Genomic DNA, 18862 nt, shown 5'->3' on the forward strand with positions numbered 1-18862 from the left:
AAAAAAAAGAAGGAAAACAGAAGATTGTAATGTTTATCAGAGTCCAAGCTACCTGGATGACATCTACTTTTACTTCATTTCACCATGGCAAAATCATTTCTGAAGTCAGCTGAAATTGGGTCCCATTGTACACACTAATATACAATTATTATAACACCCTGCCTTCCAAGACCATTGCAACACTTCTTTGGTTAAATATTACCTCATTAATTGAAATTTCCAGGACCACTTTGCATTCCAACTATATTGCTGCTTCTTGAACACACAGCTCTAGCATATTGAGATTAATATACTTGTTATCTGTCCATAATTCAGATTGCTAGAATCAGGATTGGCACTCCTGAGAAACTATTCAGTACGCATTACAGGGAAAGCCACTATGGATACCACCATACCACCTCAGTAGGAAGAAGACCTGTCTACCTGTTGTGTGTGTGTGTGTGTGTTTGTGTGTGTGTGTGTGTGTGTGTGTGTGTGTGTACACCAAATGTACCAATACTGGAGCTTGAAGTCAGGGCCTCACTTCTTGTCTGGAACTCGACCGCTTAAATCATACTTTCACTTGTAGATCTTTGTTGGCTAATTGGAGTTAAGAGTCTCATGAATTTATCTGCCTGGGTTGGCTTCAAACTGCAATACTCAGATCTTAGCCTTCTGAGTAGCTAGGATTACAGGTGTGAGCCACCAGTGCCAGGCAGATGGCTATCTTAAAGTGAGCAAATTATCATGGTATAAATAAGAGAGAGAAAATTAACTCAACCTTAACTGTCAACGTTTTTTGTTCTCTTTCATCTTCTTTTGAGCAGAAGAGTGTATGTTCTCTTCAAGAGATTTATTACATATCACAACATAATTATGTATTGAAGAGATGGAAGGCCAATATATAGAGAAGATGAGTTTGGGGGAAAAATCCATCATCCTCTCAAAATGAATGAGGTATATTACAATTCTTAGTTTCATTTAATGTTTAGAGAAATGAGCACTCTGATTAGAGGATCTTATGGACCTAAATTATAAAGCCATAATGTAGATTAAAACATTTGAACACATCTGGAAGTTTGCAAAATGCTCATGTAATCAAACTGCAATACAAGAAAGTCTCTCCCAAATGATAAGACAAACACTAGAAGAAAGAAGGGAAAGGGATTTGAACATCTGTTTGCTTTCTTGAATTTTGCACAGCATTATGTGTTCAAAAAGACTGTCATTGTATGATTTCTAAAGCTTGTTCTCTCAATTGATTTGATTTTGTTTGATCCACATTCACTGGGGTTGGAAATTCATTGGTGTTGGTACTTCATTTACACATTTCACTAGGTGAGGTGCTTGTATATTGATTCCATGCAAATACTCAGCTTGTTTAAGGCAGATTCCTGAAATTGCACTCAGTTCTCACTGCAAATAATTATTGTCTTTTTAATGATCATCACATCAGCTTTGTCACATAACATTATCTCAATCTTGATGTGGCCAACAAGAACATAAATTCCGTCATTCTAACCAGTAAACTAAGTTAGAAGTTTAATGTCTATGATTTATTTCAACTTTTTTCCTTTAATAAGACAGGGAAATACCTTAATATTCTTTTACTCATTGAGGTGACTTCGTTTCTCCTTCTCTCCATGGTTCGTTCTATGTAGATACAGTCCATCAGAGGGAACCCTGTCAGAGAGCAACTCTAAATAAATTACTAGTTTTACATAAGCTCTTTGCTTTCCTTGTGCTAACAAAAATGCTCTGTGATTTTGCTTGTGTGTGTGTGTGTTTGTGTGTGTGTGTGTTGCATATGTATTGAAGAAAACTAGGCAGTGAAGGAGTTGTATTTATTTTCAGAAAATGTGCTATATATTTTCTATTTGACTTGATCCTAGCACCAAATGGGAAATGAGATCATTTCTTCAGTAGGCCATCAGCTTATCTGCATGTCCCCAACTGATCACCCGATTGCCATTTCTAGTTAAGAGAACTCAGTACAGGAGTGATCATTGAATCTGTGTTAGATAGGAAGTTTAATAAGGAAAATATCATTATTGTGAGTGATAGGAGATAAGCATGTATTGTGTTTTAAGAAGTTTCCTGTATTAGAAATTGCAAAATAGCTAGGCACTGGTGGCTCACACCTGTAATCCTAGCTATTCAGGAGGCTGAGATCTGAGGATGGCAGTTCAAAGCCAGCCCAGGAAGAAAAGTCCCTTTGAGACTCTTATCTCCAATTAACTACTTAAAAATTGGAAGTGGCATTGTGGCTCAAGTGGTAGAACACTAGCCTTGAGAACAAAGAGGCTCAGGTACAGCACGGAGGCCCTGAGTTCAAGCTGACACATACAAAAAAAATAGAAAGAAATTGCAATATAACTGTTTGCATATAATTGATTATGGTTTAGAACATGGATGTTATGAAGTGTGAACCAGATATTGGAAAAACAAACAAACAAACAAAAGAAACCTTAAATTGTAGCACCAATTTGATTCGTCTCTAAGTCCAAAGGAAGAGACTTTGGTTCTATTGATTCTTCTTGAACATCCAGTTACCTTTTTTATATAAGGAGCCATTTAGGCTGCCAAACTCATGAGCTTCTTCTCCAGGTTAAATGAGCTAGTGTCTTTAAACATGTCAAATGTACTTTGAACATAAGATACAATTGCTTAAATGTGACTATTTGTCCTTGCTGTGGCTCCCTTCAGTCCTTACCGATAGTCATTTGTCTTGTTTCTCTTTACATATCAATCCCCCTAGCTGTTCCATATTTGTCTTCTCAAATCTGATATCATGAAAAATCTAATTTTAATGGAAACTTAATTATACATTTGACAATTTCTACCATCAGCAAAACTATAAATAGTATTCCTAAACAACCTCATTCCTATGGCTACCTATCTGTTTATATATTTACAAGCCTTCAAGAATTGCAGAGAGGGCATTGGGAATTGAATTCCGGCCCTTACTCTTAAGAACTGACCTTATTGAAAAGTAGTGAACTCTCTCCCGACTCCTGAAGAAAGTTCAACACTCTTTAAGTATCTTCCTGGTGATATCTGAATGATCACCTAATCATGCGTATTATCAGCTCAGCTGAATAAACTTAGCCAGAAAGCAAAAGAAACTGATCTTCTGTATGTGACTACTATGAAAGATTATTTAGCAACAGTAAAATTTACAATGTGACATATTTACAAACAGCCAGCGAGACATGTCATATTTATAATGCAGGGAGCCGAGTGCTGTACTCATCCTCGAAGAATCGAATTCCTCTTCCATTTCCTTAAAAGAAAGAGATATTTGTGACTCATCTACCACTGTAGGTCCATTTGGACCTGTGCTTATATTATAATTTATTCCTCAGATCCTAAAAATCTCCCTCTAATTTGAAGAGTTTGATTCTGGTTAAAAGGAATCAGTTAAATAGTGACTTGAAAATAGTGTTCATCTCTTGTTATTTACTCACAATGAAGTATACTTTTCTATAATGTTTTCTTGCCAGAATGAATGATAACATTATTTTGAGAATTTATATCCTTTAGTGGAAAATCTCATCATACAAAATTGACTTTAATATCTAAAGATTCTGAAAGCCAGCCATCAGTTGCTCACACTTACAAACCTAGTTACTTAGAATGCTGAGAATGAGAGGGTTGGGTTCTAAGCCAGCCTTGAACAGAAAGGCTTGCAGGAACCTTTCTTAAGCCATAGCTGTCTGCAGTGGCATGGAACTGAGGATTGCAACTCCAGGCCAGAATTGGCAGAAAAGTCTATGGGACTTTATCTTCACAGAGGAAAGATGGATACAGTGTTGCATACTTGTGATCCCAGTAACAAGGGGAAACATAAGATAAGCATATCTCAGTTCAGACACATATCTAGACAGGAACCAGGAAAAAACAGGGCTTGAGGCAAGCTCAAGTGGTAGTATGTCAGCCTAGCAAGCACGAGGCTTTGGGTTAAACCTAGTACCTCTCCTCCATTAAAAGAATTTTCTAAAGATTCTGTAATATAAATTTGAAAATAACTTTATTTTTAAATTAGTCCATTATAATTTTTTAGCCCAGGCTGGCCTTGAACTTGCAATATTCCTGCCTCTCCCTCCTGAGCTGTCATATGAAGTGCTTTTCAGTAGATGAAATCAGTCTCTCCTCCTACAGTATTTACTTTTTAAAATTAAATTTTAAATTTTAAAATTAAATTTTAAACTTAAAATTAATGCATATTAATGGAACAAATGAATGGGTTTCACTGCGGTATGTCTGTCTTTGCATACATTATTATTTGATCATATCTAACTTCCTGCCATCTTTGGTCTCTAAGCTTTCACCTCTGCCTATACTCTCTCCCTCACCTAGAAATCCATCCTTTACTCTCAGCTCATCTTTTTTTGCTGTTTAACATAATGACCTCTAACAGGCAACATCATTTTGTTCTTATTTTTGTTCTTTTTAGGGCTGAATAATATCTGTGTGTGTGTGTGTGTGTGTGTGTGTGTGTGTGTACGCGTGCATGTACGCATGTGCATTTTCACTGTCCATTCATCTGAGAATCAGCCTAGAGGACAGAGCTAGAGGCTGATGGCTGATTTCATAACTTGGCTATTGTAAATTGATATACTATGCAGGTATCTCTATTATATGCTGATTTTTATTTCTTCAGGTTTATGCCTATAAGAAGATATCTGGATTTATGGGAGCTCTATTTCTAGCTTTCTTTGGAACTTCGGGTTCTTTGTCATAGTGACTGTACTAGTTTACATTCCTACCAATAATCAAATGATTCTTCAGCTTATTAGGCCATGTGGGTGACCTAACTTTTAAACTGAGCTACAGTGATACAGGGAAAGAACATATTTTCTGGAGCTGTGTAAACTTTCTTTCTTTCTTTCTTTCTTTTTTTTTTTTTTGGTTGGTATTGGGGCTTGAACTCTGGGCCTGAGCATTGTCCCTCAGCTCTTCAGCTCAAGGCTAGTGCTCTACCACTTGAGCTACAGCTCCACTTCCGTAAACTTACTTTCATATCCATCTTTCTCTGAATAATTTTGTGACCATTACAGATTACCAAATATCCTGGATCCTGAGCTTTCCCACACAAGAATGAAACCAGATTTTCTTGTGAAGCTGAGTTAGGATCACTTTTCGTTCAGTACTCACTGGTGATGCAGTGGAAGTAGACGAGAGGGAAACCACTGTGAGATTTGGGCCTCTGTAGTAGTGATTAGGACAGAGACAAGTGTCCTGCACAGGGAGTGGTTGGTACATAGGAAGTCTGCTAAGAGGTTTGAAAGGCAATAAAACTCTGGGACAAGAAGCTGGATCATGAAAGATATGTATTGTTCAGGGGTATGTGCATATGAATATGTTTTGCTATGAATGTCAGCTATAGGAGAGGGAATAAAAAGTGAAAGGAGAGAATGGGTGGGCAGGTTTGGTTCAGAGCTGTAATTTCCACTACTCAGAAGGCAGACAGAATGACTGAGGCAAACTCAAGCAAAGTTAGTAAAGCCCTATCTCAAAAACAAACTAAAATTAAAAGGACAGGGAACGTGGATGGATGACTGGACAAGAAGTGTGTGTTGTAATCTAAGAGGTATTGCAAAGGGAAAGAGACAAAGAAGAGACAAAGATGAGGTACAAGTGTCTAGTTGAAATCCTCACCCTTCATTACCCTGACAATTTTTTTTAATTTTAATTTTTTTATTGTGAAAATACCATACAGAGGGGTTACAATTACATGGGCAAGATAATGAGTACATTTCTTATCAAGCATTGTTGCCTGCTCCTTTGTTTCCCCTTCCCTTCCTTTCCCATCCCTTCCCATACCCCTCTACTCCCTACCCGATCCTCCTCCCCCCCCCAACCGAAGTTGTTAAGTTCGTTTTTCGACATAACAACTTGTACATCTCATTGTTACACTGACAAATATTATGGTGTTTTTTTGGGGGGGTCAGTTTTTGGTCGGTCATGGGGCTTGAACTCTGGGCCTGAGCACTGTCCCTGAGCTCAAGGCTAGCACTCTACCACTTGAGCCACAGCCCCACTTCCCAATGACAAATATTATGGGAGCTTTAGGGATGACTGTTGGCCATGATTCAGTCACTCTTCATTCACCAGCGCTGGCTGTCTTTAGGCCAGGGTGCTGGCTGTGATTAGTGCTACTTGATATATCCAGATTGACCAGCCACATGCAGGGAATCTCCACCATGTCTTCCTGAGAGTGAATTAGGAAAGCTGAAACTAAATGGGAAAGTAGAAAGTGACCAGGCAGGACTATTGGTCTTCAGGTTCATTGGATAGAAGAAATGTATGAGAATGAGAGAATAGAGTGAGGAAGGATGGGGAACTGCAGTCCTAATGTGTGTGTGTGTGTGTGTGTGTGTGTGTGTGTGTGTGTGTGTGTGTGTGTGTGTGTGTGTGTGTGTGAAAATGGAACTAGAAAAATTGAAGGGATGGTAAGGTTGGGAAAGATGGGAGAGAATGATGATGACTTTGATCAAGATGCATTATACTCACTAACTGATATGTTGAATATGTTGTACAACTCCTTAAAGATAAAAAAGGAAAATAAACATCATAAAGAAGAAAAATAAAGAAATGTCTGAGGGATGTGAAAGTGGTCATCCTAGTTAATAAAATTGAAAATACACACATGAGGTCTGGGCCAGCAATTGGGAGCCTTAATTTGATTTATGGACTTAATCTTGTGAGTGACTATTTTCCAAATCCAAATTACACAAAAATGTATGTAAATGTAATAGGATTTTCATTATTTCCTTTCTGAGTACTACTCAGTACCTCCAACCTAATTAATCGTGCAGTAAATGTTTATCAAACTATAACTCATTCTTTCTTTTGCCAACAGAACTAATTATCACCTGAAAACTTTTCCAGTTAAGAAACCAGAGACCCAAGACCTCCCTTTAACTATTCAGCAAGTAGAGTTTTGAATTCATATTGTGATCTTTAAATAAAAGTTAGATACCATGACCCTTCTCTATAGTGGAGAAGCATAAAAGAACAACGAGCCTTTACTCTGAATCAATCAGTTATTCATTCATTCATTTTTATTGAGAAAAGAAATTCAGAAAATTTATTTCAAATAAGCCATTTCAGCCATCCAGACAGATCCCATCAGGAAGGTCATGGTCTGTTTGCCTATCTGTACTGTCTCTTTAGAACATTTATCCTTCCCTGTCCATCCACACCATTAATGACTGCTTCCGTGCAAACTTCTGTTTCTGACATCTCCAATCCATGTCTTAACTCTACTATCAGAGCTTTCATTCGCCTGCTTCAGAATAACCCATTCGGGCTGTACATGGTCTGCGGATAAAGCCATGCTTCCTCTAATATGCAAGGCTTCTGGCACCTAGTCACTTTCTATGAGAGCCTCCTGGGAGCCACCCTCCAACTGGAACTGGAAATATTGGAGGATATTTCCCAAGACCCCTAGTGGATTCCTGAAATCACAACTACTGCTAAACTGTCTATATACCATGTTTTCCCCTATCCATACGTATCTGTAATAAAGTTTAATTCACAGTTAAGTATATAAAATATTAACAGTAGCAATTAACAGAACCATAGAAATAATAACTTAATAAATCATAATTATAACTTAATAAAATTGCTGACTGGTATTCCACACGGAGGCTATAATTAGGTAAGATAAGGATGATGTGATCACAAACACTGAGATACACAATAGTTAATCTGATAACTGAGACAGTTACTAAGTGGCCAACGGGACTGCAGCATATATAGTGCAGAAAGGCAGGATACATCACAGGCTGAGGGAGACTGGACCAGCAGCTCACCATACTACTCAGAACAGCATGCAATTTGGAACCCACAATTTTATTTCTTTGGATTTTAAATTTCATATTTTGTACTTTGGGTAACTGAAACTATACAGAGAAAGAACCATGTAGAGGTGGAGAGAGGACCATCCTCAGTCCTGAGAGTATGCAGGGTACTGAGACATTTAGTTCATATGTATTTTGTGTGTGATGTTTTCTTAATGGAATCCCCTCTTCCTTTTTCTTTCTTCTGTATATGGCTCCTACCTCAAACACATATATACTCACTACTCTCAAGTTTTTTTCCATCCTCCTCTGAGATATGGCCTGAGTGACTGACAACTCTTTGGGTCTTCTCTGGCCTGCTATTCTCTCAAACTAGCTCACTCTACTCTTATATACTGGCTGCTAAACCATCAGGCCTTTCAAAAACAGGGACTGTCGTATGAAATTATTACTCAGTATTTCTAATCCTGGATCTGTGCCAAGCTCCCAGTAAGTATTTTTTTGTTTTATTAAAATTATTGAACTGGAAAGGTTTTTACTAGGGCAAAACTAAGAGTTGATTTGCATATAAGCTGGGAGTAGGGTAGAGACACAGAGGAAGTAAGTGGGCATTTGAGGCTTTTAGTTGGAAGATGGATGGGTCACTTATGGGGTGAGTCAGGGGTGCAAAGGGTTTTCATAGGACAAGGAAGAGTTACCGGGAGACAGCAGGAGGAAAATTCCTGCACTGGGCAGAGACTTTCTCTCCAAAGCGCCATCTCCATCACTTCTTTAAGAAAGTCTGTATCTGTTACCTGGCTCTCCTGGAGTCAGCACCTGCATTTCCTTTGCAGACTCTCACATGGTTTTTCTGTAAATGAATTCCTGTGAGCTGAGGAAACAAAAGGGTATTACAGAGTCCTCTCTTCGAATTTTAGGAAAACATGTGAAAAGAATAGTCCTTAAAAGATTAGGCAAAAGCTGAGCACTGGTGGCTCACAGTTGTAACTCTAGCCAAGTAGGAGAGTGAGATCTAAGGATCTCAGTTGGAAGCCAGTGCAACAGGGAATCCAATTAAACAGTTAAAAATAAGTCAGACATAGAGCTTTGTGGGGTGGTAGAGTGCCAGCCTTCAGCAAAAAAGCTAAGGGACAGCATCTGGCCTGAATTCAAGCCCCAGTACCAGCAAAAAAGAAATGAAAAGGGAAAAGGGATTAGGGAGTTGGAAGATAAGAATTTTCAACCACTTTGTTAACATAAGAGAGGATAAAGATATTTTGTCTACAAAACATATTGACCTATTTACTCTTTGGGCTTCATTCCTTTGATGTGCTGCCTTAGTAGCATACTTAAAATATCTAATCACTGCTGCCCTTTTTATTCCCTGGGCATTAATGTTCTTTGTGCATTCTGATATCATCAATGATATAGAAGATCTCCTGCCCCATCCAAAGACCTTCATCAGTAAGAGCATTGTAGTTTGGAATTATGACAGAAGGAAAGCACAAAGTGTTAAGAACTACAATGCAATGCAGCCTCAGCATGGAGTTATATACCCATAACCTGAGGAAGCTTATACACCTTTTCTGAGACTCAATCTTCCTCATCAGTTAGGAAACATTAATAATATATGTCTCAAGGATAACTAGAGATGACCAAGTAACTAGAGTTAATGACCTGTACACAAATTGGATGGCACCTCATATGGCCGATACCCCAGGTAGTAAACTTTTCTTATTGTCCATTAATAGCAGAAGTAACTGGTAGATAACATGGCTTCCCTTTTATTCAGCCTGTCTTAGAACATTCTCCAAGTCCTAGTATAATATCCCCCAAACTCCATTATGGTCTTCTGAGCAACTTGTGATAGAGATATAATAACTATAATGATAGCAAATCAGAATTGCTACTTGGAGTAAGAGCTGTAATGTTCCAGGACTCTGCTTGGTCATTTATAAAATGCTTTTAAATTGCCCAGGGCAGCCTTCTCTGTTAGATCCCAGATTCCTGGACAGTTGAAGAAACTGAGGTTTGGGAAGGTTCATAGACTTGTACTCTCTTACCCCAAAGCCAGGCACTTTCTGAATAGCTCCAAATACTGAACTCCGATCCTCAGGGCTGATAAGCCCTGGATACCCTGTCTCCTTCCTGCTGCCCTGGTTCCCCACTGCCCTGGGTCATGGGGCATCTTCCTTGCTGACTGGAGCAAAGTGCTTGCACTGTCCTTTGTAGATGTGGACTCTTCTGCATATTAACAGACATTGTTTTTCCCTTTCTTCTACCTTTGTTTCTAGATTGTCATGATATAGTCTACCCTTATTACTTAATTCTTAGAAGCAATGTTCTTAGTTTTCTTCATTATTATTTTCAGACCAAAATAGTTTGGGAGCGGCTCAGGCCAAGCTCCATCACAATCCCCTAAGCATTTAGTCTTGTAATGTTAAGAAGCTAGAGCATAAATAAAATTGCATTAGAGGGCTAGGTCATTTTATTTATTTATTCATTTCCTCATTTATTCATATTTACTTACCAATTTATTCATTTGGCAGCACCGGACATTGAACTCAGCACCTTGCATTTGCTCAACTGGTACTCTACCATTTGAGCCACAAGTCTAGCCTGCCTTTTACTTACTATTTTGATGATTGAGTCTCATAGACATTTCTGTCTGAGCTGTCCTTGAACTTGAGCCTTATGCCTAGTATTTTGAGGTGCTTTTAAGTACCCTTTGACTGCTCATTTTTAGTTCACTGAAGAAATGTACATCATAGAAATGTCTGAACTTATTAGGACTAAATGTTTTTTGTCTCAGTTCTGGACTCTTGAGGAAAGGTTCTATCCCTTGCTAAATGCTTTCAGGAAAGGAACTCTGACTTTCAATCTAGTAATTTCTCTTTTTCACTGGGGACAAAGAGCAGAATGCTATTCATTCTATGGTAAAACCTCAGTTTTCATATCATGATATTAGCTTGTTTCATTATCAATTACTATTGCCAGGTCTCCACAGTTGCGTGTTTACAGAAATCCCTTAGGATCACCCCTACCCTTCCCTACCTGCTTTTAGGTAAGTTTTATTGTATTAAAAAATAAGACTGTGGATTCCTTACTGCCAGGAAACAAAGATCACTTTTATTAATGTTGCTTCTTAGATGACAATGTCAGTCTTTTTTATAAATTCATTTTGGAAATGAAGTTTGTTCTTCAAGAACCCTTGGTAAGAAGCTTTAAAAATTGTAGGGGAAAGATAATATAATAATAATAATAGACTAGATGTATTGGAGCATTTATACAATGAAACTTAATTTAACTTTTCCTCTAACTCCATTTCAAACTTGTTTCTGTGCATAAAAATACACTGTATTGCCTTCCCTACCCTGTTTTTCAAATATCTTTCTCCTCCACATAATCTTCTCTGAAGGATTCTGTGTATTAGATCAGAGAACTGTAGTCTCCTGAAAAGAGCCTCACATGTAACTGTACTAGTGAACCCAGACTTCCTGTTGAAGAGAAGCCGCAGACCACCTATGGGGGAGAGGAGACGGGAGGCTGCCCACCTTAAAGGCTAAGATGGTTTCTGGGACTAAATTCTCCCATCACCATTCCCCAAAGATCAAAGAAACATTTTGAATTGACGTTAGTAATTAAAATATATATGAGCTAGGAACCAATAGCTCATATTGGTAATCTTAGCTACTCAGGAGGCTGAGATATGGAGGATTATGGTTCAAAGACAGCTCAGGCAGAAAAACCCAGGAGATTCTATCTCCAAAACAGTCAGTGAAAAGCATGCCAGAGACATGGCCCAAGTGGTAGTACACCAGTCAAGCAAGAAACTTAAGCAAACTTGGGGCCCTAAGTTCAAACCCAATACTGCCAAGAGCAAATTTAGATATGAAATAATGTGCTGAAGTTGAGGAATTATAGGTCATGTTACCTCAGGGGTGGTTCTAGCGGCACTTTCTAGAGTACTTTCAATTTGACTAAGCATGCCCCTTCAGCTGGCCTCCCTCCCCACTCTCCTGACCTTTCTCCTCTCAGGGCTAGTGGGGCAAGACTACCCTGGCTTTCATGCCCTGTAGGAGAGTCCTGCCAGGAGCCAGGCACTGTGAGAATTGAATGAGAAAACCTGTGATATTTTGAGGAATACTGGGAGGGAGGGTAACTCAGGGGTTATTAGAGCATGAAAAAAATCATGAAAAGGACAAACAGAAGAAAATGAGTTAAATAATTTTCTTCACATTTATTAATGTCCCAATTTTCCCTGTCTTTGTGCCAGGAATCATGAGATATGAGAGGTTGAAAGACTTGGTAGGTGGTGGATAGTTTTGTTGGGAAAGCTGGAACCAGCCCCTGTAGATGGTAGCTTCCACTTCAGTGTTGTGGAACTCAGTGGCACTCCTGTTTTGGCACCTGCTCCTTGGGTGACCATACCCGTCCCTGTTCATATCACCCACAGCAATTAAATGGCTCAGGACAGAAAGATTCTGAAATAAGTATAATATTACTTATGCTGCATGATTGAGACAAAAAATGTTTTAGATTTCAAATCCTTTCAGATTTGGAGATAGACTTGACCAGTTGAATATCCATAGTAAGAAATTCCGAAATCCCAGATACTCCAAAATCTTCGAAAAGAATTCCATAGTAAGAATATTCTGAACCATGGGGTATCTTTATTAGTACTTGATTTCTAATTTTATTGAAATTACTAGGGCTGTTTAATAGAGCAATTTTCATAACAATAACTGATCTTGAATTATATTTTTAATGCCAGTAGTGGGGCTTCAACTCAGGGCATTGCAGTGTCGTATTTCTTGATCACAGCTAGTACTCTAACACTTGAGTCATGCCTCCAGTCTGTTTATTTAATTTTGTTTTGTTTTTTGGCTATTTGGAGATGGAATCTCTTAGACTTTCCTTCCCAGGCTGGCCTCAAATCACTGATATCAGTCTTCTGAGTTGCTAGGGTTACAAGCATGAGGCACCAGGTCCAAGCCCTTGAATTTTACTTTTTTATATGTGATCTTTTTTGTTATGAAGTCATAATGATAGCATCAAGATAAACAAAAATAGGTGATATAGGAAATGGAAAGGAAAATGTCTCCATTGTTTAAAATGCAGTAGAAATCACACTCAGTGATTTACTAAGTTACTGCAAATATGGTACCTGTTGGGAGGGTTAAAGACAGCTGTCCTTTTTGAAAGCTTCACAGCCTAAGTCTAACATGATCCTTTTATTATTATTGTTGTTGTTACTATTGTTGTTATTGTTGTTATTACAGTCCTTAATAGCTACAGAATTTTTCCAGTCTGCCCTATGTTCACAATATGGAATGGTAATTGTGTTCATATTTCTTATCCAATCTTTCAGCTATAATTAATATTTTATTCTAGTAGAATTTATGCCTGACTAGCAGAGCAACAGGGAATTCAACTCTTAAGAGCACATACACATTCACACACACACACACACACACACACACACACACACACACACACACGCACACACACACACTCACACACACTCTCATGGCAATGGTAACTCACCGGTACCAGGAAAGCTTTGTGTAATGAGTTATAGCTGAGAGAACATAAAGTATATTTGTGGTGGCCCAGAAATATTTCATGGGAATTTATGACCAGCCTTCAGATCACAATAGGAAAAAGACAAATTAAAGATGCTAACAGAGGATGCCCAATCCCAAAGGTATGCTGGTGCTGTGCCATGTATTATCCAGTGCCCACTCTCTGTGAAACTAATTACCAGTTACCATTTGCAATTTAATGGTTCAGAACAGTGTAAGGTCATTTGCTCTTAATGATAAGGCTTCAGGTAGGAATCTAAGGAATTCTAAAATGATGCAACATATTGAATTCAGAGCCAATTTTTCCTCATGTTAAACTGGGGACATACTTGTGAAAAGCTAGTTAAGTCTTACCATGCCACATTATTTGGGTGTTATTTCAGTGAATGGTAATGGGTTTTGTCAGGGACTATACCTGAACAAAGAACAAGAAAGGCATCCCATTTCTTGTGGTTGTCTGCCAATAAACCTTGGTTGCACACTTATTTTGCATGCTTTGTGTATAATTAATACTATCCCTAAATAATAGCCTTCAGAAAGATATCAATACCAATCTCTCTTCTTTTTATACATAGAGAAGGTATGAATTGTATCAAAACTTGCAAATCAGGGCCAAAGTGGCTCTAAAATTCCATTAAGTAGCAAGATTCTGAGTCTCTGGAATACTGAATAAAGCTTGTTTTAAAGGATTTAACAAGAGCACAATGAAAGGATCATTGTGTCTTCCCTGTCTCCTCTGCTCCCTGTCTGTCCTTCTGTTAACCAGTTGGGTAACTCTCTAATATTTTATGTTGATAAGAAATAGAATAAATGGATAAGAATGAAGGGTTTAATCATGAAATGAATTAGGACACCAAAATTTAAGTCCATTTCCAATCTGTTACAGGATTCCTCTGAAAGACCTCAAAGTTAGGAGAAAGCTAAAATCATTTTATCACATTTGAACTTTCAAGTCTATGCAACTACATGAAAGATGTTCAGATGTTCTTTTCTAGGTTATACTTAATGTACTATTCTATATAAATGCAGATTTCTTATTCTCCTTGTGAAGGCCTTAGAATTTTTTTGTAGAAAAGCCTAGTATAAATTAAACTTTAAATTTCCTTCCATTGGAAAGTTCTGATATAGTGATGTCACATTTGGGGCAGATTCATTTTCACCACGGGCTGAACTTTAATATTGCAAGTACTGTCAGAAGATTTTGTGTTAGTTGAAATTCCAGAGTAGTGGTAGAACTGGGCAAGGAATGGAGAAACTTAATAAACAAAAGGGGCCTAAGTAATACATTAAAAGGATAATCGAATTTTAATTCAGCTCACTAAGCTAGAAACTTCTGATCGGCTTTCCATCCTTGAGATTTGCTTTCTTTAATCTTTTTCAGGAAAAAAAATTCAGTGAGATTTTTTTCAAAGCTAGTTTTAAGATAAAGATCGTGGATGGAAAGATTTCACATAATTCATTAGTGAAATGATGTACAGGTAAAAAACAGCAGCCAAATAATTCAGTCAGGGTAGCATTGACCTAGGTGCTAATAATGTGTTAATTTCTATTAGGGAGATGGCAATGTATGGCAACTGGGCAGGGGAAAGGATTTAGCTATTTTTCATTAGCACTTGGACTTTGATAAAGGGGAATAGAAAAGAGCTGCTTGACCTTTCAGTGCTTAAATTATTAAAGAGCAAATAGATTTGAGGTCTGGATGCTTGCAAATCTAATTTGTCTTGTGGAGCAAGGATGAAAAGACATTTGGGGTGTGAAATTGCTCCAGTCAACTTAGTTCTTTCTTTAATATATCTGGAGATGAGTAGATGGTATCCATTTAAAAAGTAATATGTCTGGAGTAGACTGTATAATATAACTAATACTAGCTGGCTAACAAAAAGGAGACCCATAAGTGTTCATTTAGTTCTCAAATTTTCTCTAAATTGTTGATTGATAAAAGTAATATTTTTCACCCGTAATTACATAGATGGTATTTAAGTTAACCAAACACAATTTTTTTGTTTCACTAGGGAACAATAGATTGTATTGTTTAAGTTAAAGCAGGGCAATGCCTGACATAGTAGGCACTGATTTAGTAAACAAAGAACACACACTCATACATTACACTTAATGTTTAGGGTGGAGAAAGGGTGGATGGATAGCGGGAGATGGAGGTGCAAGAGGGTAGAGAAAACATGAAGACTTAAAAATTCCCTTGGTGTTCATTATTTAACTGCTGGTTACCCACTACATTGTATATACGTATATATAATATATATACGTATATATATTTATATATACGTATATATAATGTATGTTTATATATATATATATGTATATATAATGTGGGTAATCAGCAGTTATATATATATATATATACACATATGTATATATATATATATATCCACACACACACATATGTGTGTACTGGGTAATCAGATATTCATACTGTCTCTTTGTTTGTTTTTTTGTTTTTTGTTTTTTTTACTGAAGGTTGGCACTCTTACAACTTGAGCCACTGCTCCACTTCTTGCTTTTTGTTGGGTAATTGTAGATAACATTCTCTCAGATTTGTCTGCCTGGCTGGCTTCAAACTTTGATTATTAGATCTCATTTCTTGAGTAGCTAGGATTACAGGTGTAAGCCATTAGCTCCCAGTAAGTTATCTAAAATAAATTTAACCAGCACCATATGTTTTCCTTGGTAAATTTCTCCTCTTTTAATCCTTAGGTATTAAAGATGTAACTATAAAATTAGTTTCATACTAAATTTTAGTAAAGTAAAGCACACCTAGGAATATCAGTGAGCTTCATTCTAACTAGCATATATCATGTATAATATACCCCCAAATACAATGAAAGTGACTTTTGGATTGTTATGCTTTCAAACATAGCTATCACGGCCCAGTTTATTAGAAGACACAAGACACAAAAATAACTTAACCATAGCCTTCCTGAATCCTCTAAGAACTTAAAAACTTGAAAGTAATAATTATATCAGTATATATGGTCCTTTTTGCACACATATTTTTCTGAGTTTGGAGCAGAGCAAGAGTATATGAAACTGTGGAACCCATAGTAAATCCCTGGAAAAGTCACAGAGAGTTCCTAAATTTAATGAGAATCTTCCTGCTGAGAATTCCCAGCTAAATAAAAAGCTCATGCCTGAAATCCTAGCGACTCAGGAGGCTTAAATGTGATGATCAAGGCTTGAAGCCAGCTCAGGCAGACAAATCTTATCTCCAACTAACCTGCAAAAAGTTGAAGTAGAGCTATGGCTCAGATGGTAGAGTGTCAGCCTTGAGTGAAAAAGCTTAGGGAGATCACAGTCACTATTGCAAGTCTCTGAGTTTAAGCCCTAGTGCCAGCACAAAAACAAATAGATCAAAGAACTTTACAACTTTGGTAGGGGGGGAGGGAGGAAGAAGGATTGGGTGGGGGAGAATGGGAAGGGATGAGAAGGGGAAACAAAGGAGGAGACTACAATGCTTGATAAGAAATGTACTCATTATCTTGCCCATGCAATTGTAACCCCTATGTACAGTATTTTCACAATAAAAAAAAAAAACAAAAACAAAGTAGATCAATAAACAGATAGACAGATAGCAGACTTCTGCCCACTAACCCAAGATGAAAGAATAGAGACAAAGAGGTTTCCTTCTGGAGAAGTCAGGATTTGGTGACTTGGAAAGTCTGGACTGTGCTTTTTCCTGGAGTCAGTTTAGAATTAGGAGGGAATCTCTCTGCAGGCAGAGAGATGAGAAGATACCAGCCTGGTACTGAAGTCCTTGTGTAGTCCAAGGACTTTAGGAAAACGGGAAAAATAAATATACACATACTAGACCAGGTGGTAGTGTAGAATAATTTCTGCATTCAATATTTTCTTCACTTATATCTTCATTGTTCAGCTTTGTTTGCCACATAGACTTCCTAGAAGTTATTTTTTTTAACTAGAAATGTTCATTTTGTCCTACAGCAAATGAACTAGAAAAACTGACTCTTTGAGGGAAGTTGGTGTTATAATTTATATTATTGAAGAGTTCCTTTGCAAATCAAGTAATAATTTTCATGGTTTGTTCATTTTGTGAGAGCAATTCTTAACACGTTGAATATAAATTCTAGGTATTTGAAAGACACCATGTACATCCACCTAATTCTCTCATTTCCTAAGGAAAAAATGTATGCCTCCCTCCTCAAATTAACTTAAAGTAAATTAATTCAGTTGTTAGCAGAATTAGATTAAAGCCTAGACCAATGTATTGTCTTTTTTTTTTTTAATTTTTTTGCTTATGTGGTGCTGAGGAATCGAACCCAGGGCCTCATGCATGCAAGGCAAGCACTCTACCACTGAGCCACCTTCCCAGCCCCCAACGTATTGTCTTAACACTTCATAAAAGCAATCTCCAGAGGGTGGTTGACCTTTTTCAATGCTGTGTGAGTCTGATTGTGTTCCTGTTTAACTTCTCCCACAGCTGACATCTAATAAGGGACAGGTGGTATTTAGACTTTGTCCTTGACCCTTTACTCATGCTCTTAAACACAGATACATACTGGGAAAGTCTGGTTGGAAAAGCCAATCAAATAAATGGTCCAACCACCCTGAACACACCACACTCCATAGGACACATGTAAGGGGTCTGCTCCAGGACTGCAGGACTCCCAGCTGACAGACAGCAGCTTGTCAACCCATTTCAGTAGATTACAGCCAATGGAAAGTCTCTGATAAGAGGAAGTAAGATATTCCTTCCTGCTATCTCTCCTTTCTTCCCTGGCCCTCCCCTCCTCTTGCATTTGGTTTTATATTACTTGTAAACATTTATCATCACCCTGTAAATCTGTTGTACTACCTGTGAACAGGGCAGAAGTTCTAAAACAATTGATTTTTAGCTAAACAGAATGATAGCATGCACTTTACAACTGTGTTAAGAGGTTGTATTCACTAAGACAGAAGGTCTGTGTAAGTACAGGTTCAATCATCACACAGACAGAAGGTCTGTGTAAGTACAGGTTCAATCATCACACAGACAAGAGAGCCCAAGATGAGAGGAGTTAGGCATCCTGTCATGTGCTTCTTACTAGGAATTATGGGTAGCTGAACTAAAAAACACTTGAATTACATATTGTTATAGGGAATTGTGGTGCTTCTCTGTTACTGCAGGGAAAAGATACATCTCATCTTCTAGAAGAATTTGCTAGAAGGATTTTTCATCTAATTGGAATTCAGTTTGTAAAAGCTATTGTCAAGGTTTAGTTTCTTCTCACCAGGAGAAACCAGTGAGAGGAAAGTACACGAAATGTTCATTATTCTAGCAAATTTAAATGTCTTAATGTTTTAAAAGGTCCATCCTTCAAGGTTTCTTTCATACTTCTGAGGTTATTGAAAATTAAAGACCTTGGAAGTGCATGAGCAGATGCCTTTGATCTGTTCCTCAATGGGTGAGGCCCTCATTCTTGCAGGCGTTTTTGAAATTTCTCATTTCCATCTTATCCTTGTTTATTATTTACTTTTAGAAATGACTTCTAGCTCCAA

At 37.7% G+C, this 18862-nt stretch overlaps 1 protein-coding gene across 4 annotated transcripts in view; it reads left to right on the forward strand.

Annotated features, from left to right (window-relative positions):
• Positions 1-18862, forward strand: part of Ptprm (protein tyrosine phosphatase receptor type M) — an 845793-nt gene that overhangs the window by 506687 nt on the left and 320244 nt on the right. The gene's annotated exons all lie outside the window — the stretch shown is intronic.

Source organism: Dipodomys spectabilis, unplaced genomic scaffold (assembly GCF_019054845.1).
Source record: "Dipodomys spectabilis isolate Male_0828 unplaced genomic scaffold, ASM1905484v1 ptg000235l, whole genome shotgun sequence".
Classification (NCBI taxonomy): Eukaryota; Metazoa; Chordata; class Mammalia; order Rodentia; family Heteromyidae; genus Dipodomys; species Dipodomys spectabilis.